At 37.8% G+C, this 17,407-nt stretch overlaps 1 long non-coding RNA gene across 1 annotated transcript in view; it reads right to left on the bottom strand.

Moving 5' to 3' along the window:
- Positions 1 to 14,214: 14,214 nt before the first annotated feature.
- LOC311431503 overlaps positions 14,215 to 17,407 on the bottom strand; it is a 37,650-nt gene continuing 34,457 nt past the window's right edge. The window contains exon 2 of the long non-coding RNA XR_014689495.1: positions 14,215 to 14,704. This is a non-coding gene — a long non-coding RNA (uncharacterized lncRNA). The remainder of the gene's footprint in view (positions 14,705 to 17,407) is intronic.

Raw genomic sequence — 17,407 nt, 5'->3', positions numbered from 1 at the left:
CAGCGCTTTAAATACACGGTAGTTAATAAACTTATCAGCTTCTGCTTCAGTAGGCATTGTTTTGTGCATTTTTATAGAGGGAAATCAAAACCAAAATGTTGGGTCATGCTCTTCATCTTGAATTTTCTGTTGCTCTGGCAGCACAAAGAGACTCCATTCAGTTTAACCACCTGACTCAGTAGTCTTGTTGCTCATGGGTAGGATGCAACACACCAGGGAAATATGCTCACCAGAGTTTAGGTGATGAATTAGTCTCAAAGCTTGAATTAGGACTTAACAGTTTCAGGCTCATGATTTCATGATTAGGTCTCAAAATACATCTGCTTGTTGCAGATGTATTTTAGTGCTTTTACCTCCTGTTGACTTTAACCTAACATGACAGTGGAAAACTTTTGTAAAGTAGCTCTCAGCACCATACAGGACTTGATTATTTTTAGTCTATTTTTTTCTTCCACTGAAAGTGCATGAAAATCCCAACAGGAATATTTAATGCTGCAGCAGGCCACTGAGCAGTGCTAGGAGCAAAGCAAGGACTGTCTGTTCTGACAGAGCATGTTCTTACAAATGAAACTCTCTGCTTTCTTCTTCCCATTAAAATAGAAACAAACTGCTAACATTTTTCCCACTAACTGGTCTGATGCTTGTAAAATTTTAGAGCCTGCTTACAAGAAGCACCTCAATCAATAGATTTCTATGAAAAGTTAAAGCTTTTATTCTAAATCATATTATTGGTACATCCATGGGCCTATCTTTCACCCTAACAACTTTGGGAAAACTTGCATTTTAAAGCTTGACAGCAGTGAATATTTCAAAAAACAAATAACCTGACTTAATTGGTTCAATTAATAAACACTCTGTCATGTCATGCACCATCTTTCTAGTGTCCCCTACTGAAATTCTGAAAGGACTGTCATGTGACAGCAGTGCCTACTAAATCCCATATGCTCAAATGTATGACAGAGCTGCTGCTTCACAGAGCCAAGTGCTAGTAAAACCCTCTGTTCCAAGCCACTGACAAATGGTAAAACACACCAACCAGAATTTACTCGCTTGTGTTCCCCATTGCTTAGGTCTGCTCTGCTTATATTATACACTCCTTAGTAATGGATTGTGTTTTGTGCCTTGGCTATGTGTTCCTCAAGGGATTTCAGAGCAAAGACCAAGTCTTGTAGGCTCTGTCATAGCACAATTAGTAATATTAAGGGCAGAGAAATGAAGTATTTCAGGACTCTATCAGGTAGACACCACCTCTTCCATTTTGCTTGCATACCAAGAGGCTCATTCTATATGCAAGCACAGATACCTCTTTAGGGAATAGTAACAGTTCAGGACACACCTGGCACAGACCATTCCAATATTTTCTTCTTGTTGTTGTTGTTTTCCTTCTTCCTGAGGGGTATGAACATTAACAAAGGAGCAGCAGGACTTTAAAATGGCTTCCCTTCTGAAGCTCCTGTAACTAACTCTGCACGCTAACACTCTTGCTAGGTCTTATATCTGAATGTTTTAATGATTTTCCCTAACTCCTAACCAACTTGTCATCTAAATGTAAGGCTTAGCCTGCCACAACAATTATAAGTTTGATAAAATAATTTCAGCTTTTGAACTGTCTCAAATATGTTAACATAAATTTGGAGCAAAGTGGAGGGAGAAACAGTTTCTCTGAAGGTTGTCCAGTTTTAGTTATCCTGCTATCATTTCCTATTGAAAGAACCACAAAAGAAGCAATTGATAATCTCTTTCTGAAGGACACTTCATCACAGAAAAGAAACAGTGAAATGATTGCAATTAGTAAATCAAATCAGCATGCCAGAGTAAGTAGTCATATGAACAAACACACAGACAACAAGCCATTTATTCAGATACTCATATGCTAGTTTTACAAAAATTGTAAAGAAAATGGAGCTTCCTAAGAAAATCAGGTTGGATATTTATTTATTTATTTATTTATTTATTTATTTTTGGTTATAATCTTACTAGATGGGAAATCATTTGCTGTAAGTGTTATTACAGTTAATGAGAGAAAAAGAGTAGTTAATTTCATGCACATTTTATTGGGAACTCACTCCATCCATGAAATAATTTCACATAACAGTAGGTGGAATACAAACAAGCTAAATTGATAGTATGTGCATGGTGAAGAAGACCAATTAAAACCAGAAGGGAATATTTTGTAAAAATAATACTTTGACAGTATAATAGAAGTATTGTAGTTCCAGTTCAAGTGGAAAAACATGCAATCTAGACTCTTATCTAATCAGAAAGCTTAATCCCCAATAGTAAACACACACAGCAGGTTGGACACTACAGCCCTTTCTATTAATTTTGAAATTACATTAAAAACAAGGAAACAGCTCTGCTTTTGGTGGTTGTACGCAGACACCCCTGTTTGCTTCTACCTTGGGTTCCTGTGCACTCCAAAGACCTAACTGCAGCAGAGCAAAACTAATGCCTTCACATCAGCCAGCTGTAGTAACTCATGCTGTGTATTTAAGGAGTACAACTCTCTATAATATCTAACCACAGTAAGGATAAGAGAACCACTTATTAGTTGTACTAGAAAGGAGTTCTTACAGGTCCCATGTGTATATAATCTAAGTGATAGCTGTGCCAAGCCTGCAGCATGCTATCTATTGGAGCATGTGCTTGGGTCCTCAGCCATGAAAGGCACATTCTGAATTGATTGTGGAGATCAGTAAAGGGAGGTAAGCTCATCTGACCTTGAGGCTTGTAGTTTTAAAAAGGGCAGTGAACTATAAGTTTCATTTCAGAAGTCTTGAAAGCAGATGATAGTGTAGTTTATCACCTGGTTGTTAACCTGCTTCACCTTCTCCATCTTGCCGTCACAGAGATGTGCATGTAAAACATATTGTCCTGGTTTGGGCTGGAATAGAGTTAATTTTCTTCATAGCAGCTGATATGATGCTGTGTTTTGGATTTAGGATGGAAATAATGCAGCGATAACACACTGATATTTTATTTGTTGCTGAGGAAAAAAAAAAAAAAAAAAAAAAAAAGCAGCCCTCTGTCAAGGACTTTTCTGCTTCTGTGCTGCCTGGCCAGTGAAGGGTTTGTAGGTGCACAAGAAGCCGGGAGGCGATATGAGGACAGCTGACCCCAACTGACCAGGGGGATATTCCATGCCACACAGCATCAAGCTCAGCAATAAAACTGGGGGGAGTTGGCTGGGGAGGCTGCTGTTGCCTGGGGGCTAATTGGGCATTGGTCAGCTGGTGGTGAGCAATTGTGTTTTGCTTCACTTGTTTTTTTATTCTATTTATTTTTTCTTCTTCTTCTTTTTTTCTTACTAAACTGGTCTTATCTCAACCCATGAGTTCTCTCACTTTTTCACCTTTTTTGATTCTTTGATTCTCTCCCCATTCCACTTTTGAGGAATGAGCGAATAGCTGTGTGGTTCTAAGCTGCCTGCCAGGTTAAAACATAACAAGATATGTATGTATTCTGAAGTGCCTAATGACCCCACTCTAGCACTATTTATTTATTTATTTATTTATTTATTTATTTATTTGTGAATTTGCCTGTCTCAAAATATTATTGCCTTAACCTACTAGACTCAAAATGCTCCATACCATCTCAAACAAGCCGATACTGTAAACAATGTGTATGTTCATATCTCTCACCAAGCAGAGGCTTAATTTCTTTGGAAGTAGTCTTACTGCTCTGAAAGGAAGATCAAACAGGTATGACAGACATATCCAAACTACTTTATGCTCATTGTTCCATTGCTATATACCCCCTGTTCTGTTATAGCCATTTCTTCAGGTTAGTAACATTTTTTTCTCTCTCCGAGTTCATGATGGATTGATTGGACTGTAGTTCATATAAACAGGAAATACCAGCCAAAACTTTCTATGTCTTATGCCCAGAAGTTGTTTGAGTATCTATTAATGAGCCTTTCTAATTAACTCATTTCTGTGACCAGTTAAAACATGTAAGCCTATTAGAAGATGTGAGTTTAAAGGAAGACTTTGAAAAGTAAGAGAAAACTAGCGGACTGGTGTATAAAAAGAAAAGTTTGACAGAGCAACAGGCAGGCTACACAACTATTAGGACTTTTGTTAGGAAATTTTATTAAGAAAATAAAAAAGAAAAGAAAGTTTTGTCCAAGAAACAAAGAATGTGGGTGGGGAAAAAAATAAATAAAAAGAGAGAGCAATAACATCTGGTGGCAAGCTGATGGAAAAGAAGTATTGAAGATGACTGTTTTCTAGGGTGACAAGGCTAGATGATGAGGGAGATTTTCAAAGGAGTTATAAAGGGAGAAGAATGAATACATACATGTTTAATTGTTTAATTTTGCACATAAAGGAGATAGATGAATCAGGATAGGGGCAGGCATGAGAATATGGGACATGGACCAGTGACAAAGTCATAAACATCATCCCAAAACTCCAGACAGACTTGAGCTATTTTACAACAGACTATCCATTTCTGGGGATTTTAGCACATAACATCTACTTATCCTCCTAATAGCTTCTCTGGTAATTTGGAAATGCTACCTGACTGTGAGAATACATCATCAGAGAGACAAAAGACCAAATAGCAAGTGTTGGTGACAACAGAGGTTGAGAGCAGAAGAGATGATTGGTAGCAGGATGTTCTTTAGGTTGAAGCAGATATAGAACTAATCTGAATAGTGACAATGAATATAAATTGGAAGGTGACAGCAGAAAAACAAATTATATACCTCATTAAGTAACTATTTATGAAAAAGTTAAAGAGTGAAAAGTGAATTCTGTACCTTAATTCTGCTCTTTGTGTAGTTGTGCAGTCATGTAATACTGGTTCCAAACCAGTTGTGCTTCATCCCATTTACAAATAAAAGGACAGAGTGTACAGCAAAACCACTTCACTTAACTCTGTACAATTAAAATAAACATATTAAAGACATGAAGTCTTGTGTCATTTACCAAAATTAGCAGATACTTGGAAATGCAAATTTTTTATTTATTTTTACCTATTTAAATATTTTTATTACTTTTATGTATTTTTTTTTACTCTATAACTGCAGCACCCCTGGGTTTAGAACTTTGTGTAATTCTGCTTTCACTACAATTGTCCTGAAACTAACAATACCTGTTTCACAGTTTCCCCTAATACTTAAAACAAACTGCTCTGCCTTCAGGTATTGGCTAATAAAAAAGCTTTTTAGTTAATCTTGACATGTGAATGAGTGTGATTTTTAAAATGTCAGCTGGGTTTATATCTGATCAAATTATTACTTCAACCTGTAAATCTTATGAGGGATTTAAATTTAGATGAGCTTGTCCCCAGCTTCCCCAGCCTTAATTACAATTTTGTGATTAACAGAGAGAATGGAAGGCAACAGCAAAAGGTTATGTGAAGAGACAAAAGAAAATCAGAATAATACCTATTTCATTGAGAAAAATCTCCTCATTATAGTTGGTAAGTCTAAAGGAATCTTAATTTGGAATGCAGGTATTTCAAAACAGTATTTTTTCCTCAGCAGACTATTTTTCAGGCCCTCAAAGGAATTGTAGTATCATTTTAGTATTCTGCTTACAAAAAAGTTACTCAGCATAGAAATGATCTGAATTGAAAGAACAGCAGAAGAAAGTGTCAGCTTTCCAATTGGGTAAATACTCCAGTAGCTTATTAGAAGAAAATCATTGGAGGAATAAATGAGCTGTCTGTGTCATTATGAACTTTTAGTGCTAGGGTGAGGTTAAAATTGGAAACACCCCACTGCAGTTGTGAAAGTCCAGAATCAATATCTCTGTCTGGCTTTCAGAACAATAGTATCAATTATGACCAGATTTATCGACAAAGGGAGTCTTTGATTATGAATCTGTTAAAATACATGGATCTCCATATCATTTTTGTCAATTTGCTTTTAAAATAGAAATTTATTTTTAAGCAAATACTTGTGCTTCTGTTAGTCAAGTACAATTCAAAAGAGAATTATCAGTATTTACCCTAACTATTCTTTTTCCAGAAGTCAGAAAACGTATTGTAGCCGGAAAACCACCACTCATGTCAATTAAAAGAAATAAAGGGTGAATGAAGGTAAAGAATAAGCAAGATCTTATCTCAAACATCATGTTTCAGCCTTATGGGCTTCTGTAGCTGCTTGTGTTGTAATGTTCTGAAACGTAACGGTACAATTGCCTATAGATATCCCCAGGCATGTAAAAGGTTGTCAGTATGTACAGTTAGAGTTAAATACAGTTAACAGTCTGTCAGAGGGGATGCAGAGACCTTCTGTCTCTCCACAAAAACACTCCTTCCTTCTTATTAATTTTCATATGTTTTGTACAGTTCTTGAAGAGATTACTGGTGAAGCCTCCATAGATGTGAGCAAAGAAATTCTTACCTTCTATTTGACTATATTATTCTACGCTGCTCCGAGAAGCTGTGGATACCCCATCCATGGAAGCGTTCAAGGCCAGGCTGGATGGGGTTTTGAGCAACCTTGTATAGTGGGAGGTGGTGTCCCTGCCCAGGGTAGGGGAGTTGGAACTAGGTGATCTTTAAGGTCCCTTCCAATCCAAGCCATTCTAGGATCCTGTGACCTGTAAATATACATATTTCAAGTCAAAGTCTTAGCAAAAGCACTGTACCAACAAACCTGTTCAGCAGAGGTTCAGGTCAGGCAGGACTGATTAATTTTACTTTGAAGGACAGAATTAGTTCAAAGATGCCCAGTAATGGCAAGGCGTTACTATCAAGTGACATGTGAGTTTTACTGAATAGCTGTACATCACTGAAATATGCATCATGGCAAACAACAGTCACTGTCCACATACTCTGGATGCAACTGTATCATTGGAGTAGAAGAACAAAATTTACAGTGATAGGAGCACTCTGCTATAGTTAATGGGAATTGGGAATAAGGTATAAACCTAGGTTTTCCTTCTGTCTTCAGGTAGATATAAGGAAGGCCTTCTCTGCTCAAAGGATATTGGTATCTGAGACTATAGATTTGCAGGAGACCTATGCAACAGCCATACTGACATACCTTTTTGTTCTACCATTATTTGAGAGAACAAACTCATGTAAGAAAATGACTTATATTGCACAGCACTCATATATTTTGTAGGGAGAATAAAGAAAAACTTATTAAAGTATAGGTCCAACTCTTCGGAACAGGAAGTCTTGAGCCTGTTCCCCCTTTATAACCAAACACTAGTTCTAGACATAGCCCCTGTTCACCCTTTTGCAGGGAGCTGAACTGCACCTCTCCTAGTTCAAGGACATTTTTACAGTAGGCAAAGATAAACTACCAATGTGAAACTTGTATTTGAAGGTCACAGCTTTTCAGGGCATTCTTGGACTTAAACTAAACATTCAACCCTCTCCATGAGTTCCTCAGCTTTCCATCTTGGCAAGATTATATAACACTTGATTCAGTTTCAAAAGCAGCCTCATAACAAATTTAAGAATGACTTGCATTTTATATTTGCACGTATCTCCTGTGGGGTGAACAACATGTTTCATTGTGGTTATAGTTAATGGGGTAGTAGTTGGAGCCTGTGAGGAAAATACCTGCTTGTGTTAACATTCTTTTTAGGAGGGATCTGAATTTAAAGGTCGTTGTGTTTATTTGACAAAGAGGGTCACAGAAGGACCTTTGTTTTTGTCCAGGCATATTGCTCCCAGGTGCTGAGTCTGAGCTGACTGGATGTATATGTATTCTGCAGTAGTATTTCACTTTCAAAGGCTTTATTCATCTTATTCTTCCCTCAGCACACACTACTAAGTCTCAATTTCGGTATTTAGTTTTGAATTTGATTACCATTCTTGTCATTTAATATTGCAAGTGTTCAGTGAATGAAATAGTGATGACAACAAAAATCACTAGCTTGACACATAACAAGGAATCAGTTTTGACTTTGCCTCCTACAGAACTACACTTCCCATTTTGGTTGTACTTTCTCCTCAAATTCCATATTATCAGCTTGTGACTGTTCCCTTGCCAGTGAGACTGTTTGTGTCGAACTGTCTCCTTAGTTATTATCTGCTGCTGTACGTTGCCACTTCTGTCTTAATGACTGATACAGACGACTAAATATGTCTGCTAAATTATGGTTTCTTTCAGCACTACAGAACTAGCTTTTGCTTCTGGGACCAAGCACCTTCAGTGTAAGCTCTGCTGTTAGCTGTGTTAAATTCTTGCAGACGACCTTTCCTGGATATCACTGTGTCGTGTCAGGCAGACAGTGAATCTATATGTTTAATTACTCCCAGGAAATTGGATATGCATGATGCTTACACACACTGATTTCTTCCTTCAATGAAAGAAACTATATATAAAAAAAACTAGACAATGTTATTACTGGGAAACTCTCTGAACCCTTTAAAAAATTATCTAAAATAACTGAAAATGAAAGAGACAATTCTCACAACAAAGAGGAAACCACAAGGATGCTACACTTTTTTTCTGGAAATCTATTTTACAGGACCACTTCTTACACATGAGTACCTTCACTGAAGTCAGTATAGCTAATTGGATAAATAAAGATCATTCATTATATGTGACTAAGAGTTGCAGGGTTTACATACCAGTTAAAAGTCTAGCATCCCAGGTTGGTTTTCATGATAAGTAAAGTATGTAGCTGTCAATTCAAGTGTGAGTGAAAAACAATAAACTGCCTCATTAACACCAACCTTTTTGTTTCCAATGGTGTTTATGAATTTTATGAAAATTGGCAGCTGGGTAAGAATAATAAGACTAATTCTCTTCATAAGTGTGGAATTAGGGATGTCCTTACTTCAGCAGGGCTGTTGATGACCTCCAGAATCCTTTCCAAACTCATCCATTCTGTGATTCTGCGAAAAAGGGCCCTGCCTCATCTAGAGAACATCTTGTGCAGACTACAGAAGGTCAAAGCCTTTGTAGGACAAGATGCATGCCAGCATTCTTGAAAATAAAGCATGTCATGATTTAAGATTGCAAAATGATGTAATGTCAGAACAAAGGAAAAAATAGAAAGGAAAATATGTTTTATTTGGTTTTAAAGATATGTTCACAGTTACAGCTGTTAGTATAGAACTCTCTTGAAGAAGAGGCATGAAGACAATTCAGGAAATGGTTTCCATGACAAAAAGTTGTTCTGTTCTTCTCACCAGCGGTCAATGTAGAATCTTCAAGAGAAAATAATGCTGTAACAATTTTTAAGCAATTTTTTTTCACTTGTAAACCTAGTTCAATGTTTATAAGGCATTTTTGAATAAAATAATTGAAATTATTTTAATGCAGTCTTAAATACCACAATTCAACTTATTAAAACGAAAGCCCTTCTCTCCTCTAATATATCATCTCAATATACATGAATACAATTGATATATATATTGAGACCAATTCATCAAAGGAAGGAGGGAAATGTGCAGGATTTGGAGGAAAATACTCAGAAACACACTCATAGGTACTTGTTTGGCTATGCTGCAGGCTCACCAGGGCAGCTGGGGTCCTCAAGGAGGCAGCCGATAGCAACCAATCCCTTGAGGCCTGGGGGCTGTGTTTTGTCATGGGAGAACTCAAACCACACTGCTGTTTGCTGCTTCATTCTGATGTTGGCCTGGTCTTTTGTGCCCACGTCAGTGTTTACCTCAGGCAGCGTGACAATAGACCAGACAAAATTACAGAAATGTCTGAAAAGTTCAGAGTGCAGCTTCTGATGAGAGCAAGCCACTGCACAGGCATGAATGCCACAGCCATGATGAGGGAAGAAAATGCAGAAAATGTTAACTCTAGTAAGATGTTGCCTTAAAATGAGAGGAACTGGCATTTTGTATTGGATTTACTTGGGAAATCCAATAAAACCAGCAAAAATAACAATAAGAAACTTGAGAAAAGTGCAGGAGCTAATGCCCCAAACTTTTGGGTTAATTCCAGCTTTTTTCTCAGGAATATTTTCTTGGATTTAGCTCCCTAAATCCTATCTCTGCCTTCTTGTCACTACCAAAGTAAATACTCTGAGTCATTCCTCAGTTGCTCAAGTTCTTCTGCAACACAAATACAAACATACGTAAGTCTAATCTGTAGATGAATCGAACATTATATCATTCCTACCAGCACGTTTGGTTTAATATCACAATATTAAAAATAAATAAATAAATAAAAAATCTGCCAGACCAGACATACTAAATTTATATATATATATATATATATATATATATATACATATTTCAGTAAATCATTTCAATTATTCTTCAGTCTCCAAAAGAAGACAGGTCAAGCTAGAATATCATTTTTGCAGTCACCAAGCAGCTAAAGTATCAGTTTCATGTCTCATATTGTTATTTATTAAGTTTACTCAGAAACATTTTGACATAGCTTTGGAAGTAATGTTGCTGACAATACTGGTTTGATTTTTTTTTTGTTTGTTTGTTTGTTTTCCCCACTTAAAGTATTTTCATGGCTATGTAATAGTTTTTTGTTTTGTTTTATTTTGTTTTTCTGTAAAATTTAAGATTTTTACCCAGCAAAATCCAAGATGAAAGTATTATTTGCTTTGACACGTTCCAGCTATTGTTCAAATTTCATAAGACCATGGAGATGCAGAACTTGTGAAAAAAGAAACTCACAAAAGAAAGGACATTGGCAGCTTGTCCATCAGGGACCGAGAACTTACCAACATCCATGAAATGTTAATACTGCAAGAAGCAGTCATATGCTGTTACTTAGAACAAAATGACAGTTATTTTAGAATTCTGCCCAACTTTAAAATATTAAATTTATTTAAGATTTCTGAAGAGCTAAAATTTGGCCATTAGCCCTTTTAAAGAGATGTTTTCACTAGGGACAGAACGTCTTATTCTCTTCAGGATATGAAACCTATCAAAGCAACATTTCCGTATTACACCTCTCTGCTGTATTTCAAGGTTCACTATAAAAAAAAATGCATCAACACAGATTCCAAAGTTAAATATCTGACTTCGGTGTCAAACCTCTCTCCAGGTTTTCTGGGATAAGCTATTCTGAAAGTTATATAAACAAAAATATACCTAATTTTAGCATTAGCATGGTCAATGGAGCAGGTTCATTGAAGCATTTTACTCCAGAAAGCTACTGAAGCTTCACAAAGTGAGCAACCAGTCACAGGTGCTATATTGAGTTTTACCCTGCCATAAAAAAGACCTGTAAAGGGGATGTTTTTACATACTTGGCAATCTTCTTATGGGTGGTCCAGAGATGCAAAGATAGAGACAAGCTGTACTATGTTATATCCCACTGTACTATATATATCCCACTCAATAATGTAGAGGTACACCATGAAGTGGTTTATGATAGAAAAGCCAAAACTTGCAATGGAGATGAAAAATAATAACATTTAGTTGTCAGTTCTAATCATCTCCTTTTCCCCTCTCCTGATTGGTACCATTTAGGAAGGCAGTCTTCATTTGCTAAAAGCTAGTCTAGACTCAAAATCAACCAGTCTCGTACCCTGCTATTTCCAGGAACAAAATGGTCTGAGAGAAGTTTGCAAATGGGGTACACAGAACTTCTTTCTTCTTCCAGACCTAACTAGACAGGAAGGGGAGGAAGCAACTGAAGTCATAATGGACATCTGTGGGTGCAAGAAAGTAAGAGGGAAGTGCTCTCCAATTTTGCTTTGTAATGCTGAGGATGACTCAGGTACATCCTTAAAAAGCAAACAAACAGTCTATCTCTCAGCAGCTCTATTACCAAACTTTTCTGCTATTAGGTAAAAAAATCCAGGGAAGCCCACTACAATTAACCTGCCACTGCTTATCTAACTTTTATCCAACAGAGCCAATAGTCAATTGTATTCACAGACAGTTTATGTGATTTGTAGATTAGCTGTCCTATAAGGGAGGGGCTTCAAAGGTGATTAAACAGGGCTTTCTGCTCACAATGCTTTCCTACTTGAGAAGGTACTCAGTTTGTGTGTTACTTGATGTAACAGAGAGTTACTTTTCTTATTTACATGATAACATTTTAAGCATTCCTGAGATGATCATTCCATACGTCCTATAGGGAGAACTTACTGTCCTTGACCTGAATTCACCAAAGAATTCATGTATTTCAGTAGTCAGTCTTATTTTCCAGAGAGACAGAGGGACTATGTCTGTCTTTTTATCTTTCTTATATGACTAGGTAGCAGTGTTTGAATTATAACCTCTTCCATATTTTGTCTATCCTTAAAATTAGACTTATCCAACATGCCCCCCAAACTTACATATTTCAGGGCCACCCAAAGGCATGTTGTTAGAGATGCATAGCAGGTTAGCACACCTGCAAAAAAGCATGTGTTTGGTTTGCCCACAGGCTGCCTGCTAGGAACAGAAGGACACCAAGGCTACAATTACTAATTTGCTAAATATAGAGTTTGCTTGTTCTAGGCCTCAAAAGCTGCAGTCACCTGTGTTACAATGGCACGGCTCCAGGATGTAAAAATATTAACAATTTTCAAGGCTTAATTTGCCAGGCAGATGAAATTATTGGTGATTAAGTTCATTTTCATAACTTCTGTTTTTGATTAATTAGTATTAAGATGTATTTGCTTGGCAGTATTTACTGGACCATCTGTACTTTATTTAATATATTTTATTGATTTAGTTGGAAGACTGATGTTGTCTGTATGGTCAAATTCCTAGCTCACCTCCAATGTTGATGTCTAATCTGACATTCTATTTTATAATTGGAACAACAGTTATTCTGAACAAATTAGAGAACCAAGACGGGGTCAAAGCTTTTTTTAAACGTCATTAATTATTACTGCTTTTACATTGTGTGCCTTCATATGGATTAGTAATCATCTATGGGCCTGCTTCAGGATTTCAGAGACTTGTAGAGTGTTCCTCTCACAGTATTTTTTTTTTCTCTGAAATTCTTCAGAAATTTCAGAACATTGGTAAAATAAAACATTATCTAATAAAAGTTGTATTTTTAAGCCAGGACTCATCATTTTAAGGATCTTTTGACCTTGTCAAAGTTCAAGCACTCTTCTCTTGTGCCTCCTTTGTTAATAGAAAGAAGCCAACTTATTTTAAATAGTAAAATATAAATTATACTGGTGAAGTGAAAAATCTTTTGAAACTTACGGTTCCTAGCTAGAAGAGACATTGATCGTCATGTGTTTTCTGTATCTACCCTTCAGACATATCATACTGTATTCGTTGTGGTTTGATTTAGACAAGTTTGACACTCAGCTCTTGAATGGATCTTGGAGAGCAAAGGACAAGCTGCTTTCTAGCTTTAATTAGGCGACATACTCACAACACAACTTACTGCAATTTGACTCTGTGTAAACTTCAGCTGTTATACTAGAAACCTGGTTATGTAAAAAAAGAAACCCAGTTTATATGCAAAACTGAGAATTCATTGCTTGCTTATTAAAGAAAATAAATAAATAAATAAATAAATCTAATAGAAGCAGAGCAAATACTTGTTATTGGCCTAGTGATACTGACACCCAGAGACCTCAGAGACTCAGAGATGTAGAAATTATCTACAAATTATCTAATTAGTCCAGGAAAGTCTTAATATAAAATAATTAAGAATATTATACACATTTTCCTAACACCACCCTTCTATGAAGTTATGCTCAATCTTTCATTGTTCTTCTGGGTCCTAGAGTCAATGGCTGAAATTTTCCATGAGAAAAATAGAAGTCGGGTGCGTTGCATCAAGTCCTCAGAGCACAAAATTATTTGCCAAAAGACTGTGATCTAGATGCTGGGAGCTTCTTTCTTCTCATCCTAGGGTGGAATTAAGGCAATTTTTATATTTCTAATGTGTTCTGTATCCTGTCTTCACTGGTCAACAGTTCCACATTACCTCTGAATTTACTTTATATTGCATGTTTTCTTAGTTCCTAAAAACTTTTTTTAGTTCCTAAAGTTGCAGTCCCTTAGCAATCAGTACCTGAATGCTGCTAGGTTGTTTATAACTTTAGGGCATCTGGCGTTGCACATTGTTTGTTCTTTCAAAACCCATATTCTTTCTTTTACACTTGCACTCCTCTGTACCACGTCATTATTCTAGAGTCATAAATAGTTCATTCTGAAGAGATAAAATATTTGTTAACACTGCCTGTCACTGTCGTGGTTCCGCTCGAGTGGGCAGCCGAGCTCCACCACAGCCGCTCTCTCACTCCCCCTCCTCAAAGAGGAATGGGGAGAAAATATGTGAAAAGGGCTCAAGGATTGAGATAAGGACGAGAAAATCACGCAATAATTATTGTAACGGGCAAAACAGACTCGGCATAAGGAGATAGTAAGATTTATTGCCTATTACTAACAAGCGAGAGAAGTGAGAAAACAAAGGAAAAAGCAAACCAAAAGCACCTTCCCCCCCCATCCACCCTCTTCCACCTCCTCCCCCCGAGCGGCGCAGGGGAACGGGGGAATGGGGGTTATGGTCAGTCTACAGCACTTCTTCTCTGCCGCTCCTTCTCGGTCACTCTCGTCCCTTGTGCTGTGGGGTCCCACCCACGGGATGCAGTCCTTGATGAACTGATCCAGCGTGGGCTTCCCACAGGCAGCAGCTCTTCCAGAACTGCTCCAGATATGGGTCCGTACCACGGGGTCCATCCCTCAGGAGAAAACTGCTCCAACCTGGCTCCCCTACGGGCAGCAGCTCCTGCCAGATCACCTGCTCCTGCGTGGGCTCCTCTCCACGGGCTACAGGTCCAGCCCAGAATCTGCTCCGGCAGGGGTCTTCCACAGGCGGCAGCCTCCGTCGGTGCAGGGCCACCTGCTCCACCGTGGTCTCCTCCACGGGCTGCAGCGTGGAACCCTGCTCCACCGTGGTACTCCATGGGCTGCAGGGGGACATCCTGCTTCACCATGGTCCTCACCACAGGCCGCAGGGGACTTCTGCTCCAGCGCCTGGAGCACCTCTCCCCCTCCTTGTACACTGACCTTGGTGCTGTTCCTCACTCCCTTGACTCTCCCGGCTGCTGTCTGGCGCAGCGTTTTTTTCCCTGTCTTAAATATGCTCTCACAGAGGCGCAAACAACATCGCTTATTGGCTCAGACCTGGAAAACAATGGGGCCCTTCCCAAACATGGGGCAGCTTCTAGATCTTTCTCACCGAAACCACCCCTATAGCCCCCTGCCACCAAAACCTTGCCACGTAAACCCACTACAGTCACTTACATATAAGATGTCAAAATAATTTTAGCAATAGCCTTTACAATGCAGTTACACAAAGCAAAGCTAAGACAAATGAGGCAAAAGTTACTTGCTCATCAGGAATTGCTGTAATCTAAACCAAAGCTTGAGAGATAGGCTAGATAAGCCCAGGCACAGCAAGAATAACAAACTTCAGTGCAGAAGCCTTGCAGAAACCACACTTGCAACTTGGTATGACCCTGTGAATTTGAATGGCCAAGTGCAGGAAAACAATATCTCAGACCATTCCTGTCTGCACTGTGCAAGGACTATGGCTTGCATTTTTATGTCCAGTGCCAGGAACGTAAAGGCACTACAAGATGAGACATATACTGTATTGGGAAGAAAGGGGAGAGATATACATCTGAGCACATTGCTATTAGGTAATTTTTTATTCAACATGGGCTGATCTCTGTATTAAGGGTATGTAAGGGCTTTAATTCAACAGGATTTATGTTCAAACTTTCCTAATCTCTCCATGTCTACATATTTCATACATACGCTATCTAAACTTGGCAGATGAGTGCAGGCATCCCCCACGGTCTCAGGGCAGACTGAGATCGCCAGTATCTGAGGCAATACTCTCTTGCTACATATGCTAATAAGCTCATGGGTTCGTTATCTCTATGAACAGAGAAAACAGTTAAAAAGTTGTCATTATGTTGTCCCTCAAAGGTCATGAAGACAACTGGGCTGTGAAGTTGTGCCAATGAAACAGGAACATAATATTTAGTGTTACTGTGATGCTGTGACATAATGTTCTTTTGATAACATAATGTTCTTTTTCCAGTCAGTACTGCTCCACATGGCCTGGACCGGTTTATTGTTTAAAAAAATGTGGCCCTGAAAAGGTTAGAGAGAACTTTGCTGTTGACTAAGTTCATCATGCTGCCTGAGGATATATGTGGGTGAAAATTACTGTTTAATTTGAGTATTTGAGTCCAAGAGCCAAATTTCTTTCCTATTCTTAAAAAAACATACAGAGGTACTCATGATATAAGAAAAACAGAATAGATACTTTATGGTCTCTGTTGCCTGCAATTCCAGCTGGTAGCAGTTACAATTTTAAATAATTACATTTTTGAATAAAACAGTTGTTTTTTTTTTCTCTTTTTTTTTTTTTTTTTTTTTTTTTCAAATTGTACCCTTTTAATCATTGACTTTTCAAAATCATTCCAATACTTCCTAAAAATGTGTAAATGTGTGGGAGTTGAAGTATAGTTTCTCATGTAAAATTTCTTGTATATGAGCCTCAGTGACCTCTGTTTATCACTCATGTTCAGTCGGTTTTGATTCTGAACGTGAAAGCCAAACGACAACAACAAAAAAGTAACTTCTTTATGTCATTCATGCTATAAAATCGTAATTATATCCATCATTGTTACTTGGACTAAATATATATTTGTACCTTGTAAATCTACTTAACATCTGTGGATTTTGCAACATGCTGTAATTGAATTCACATTTTCTGGCATCTGTTAACAACCTTTCCTGCTCTTAGCATTACGGTGAAGGAAAATGCCTGTAAATGGATGCACAATACAACAAAGTGACAGTCTTCTCTGCCTCCTGTGATACAGATATTTCAGGCAATCTAGATGCTTTAGCAGGCATTTAGGGCTCAGTAGCCGAGGCCACTGTAAGATGATCCAACAGTATCTTTGCATATTTATTTATTTATTTATTTATTTTTATTATTTTTTTTTTCTCCCAAGACTTCTACTGAGTTTCACTCTTCCAGAGCTTACTGTTTTTCTGTGAGAGAACTCAACTTGGTTCCAGGGGTTTTGGGAGCAAGTTTAATCTGGAAGGTAAGACAAGTTCAGTCATGCAGGCTGTTTGACCGATAAATGCTTCCAAAGTCAGGCTGGCCTAAGTGACACTGCTGACTTTGTCAACTTAACACAAATGTCCACTCTTCCTTCATTTACTGAAGTGGCAAGAGAGATACCAAAAATGCTAAACTAAAAATAGAGTACATGTAGATAAATTGTTCTGATATTTTAAGTGAATAAGAAGGGTTCTGGAAAATAATAACTTACATGAAATTATAGATTCTAAGTAGATATTATTGTATGGCCTAACATTATATTTGGCAGAACCCAGAAAATGTTCTGCATCATGCCATCTCAAGAGATTCAGGTTTCAGGCATGAATATTTCACCCTTTGTGAATTGTATGATAGCTTTGACACTCCTGGGGCAGTTCTTTGCAAGCCTCCAAAGTTTCAGAAGGACAAGGCAACAGATAGGCAATTCCCACAGCATTTCTACCAGCATATTCA

This window comes from Aythya ferina (genome assembly GCF_964211825.1).
Source record: "Aythya ferina genome assembly, chromosome: 2".
Classification (NCBI taxonomy): Eukaryota; Metazoa; Chordata; class Aves; order Anseriformes; family Anatidae; genus Aythya; species Aythya ferina.
The sequence above is the reverse complement of the archived record's forward strand: the minus strand, read 5'-3'. Positions and strand labels throughout refer to the sequence as shown.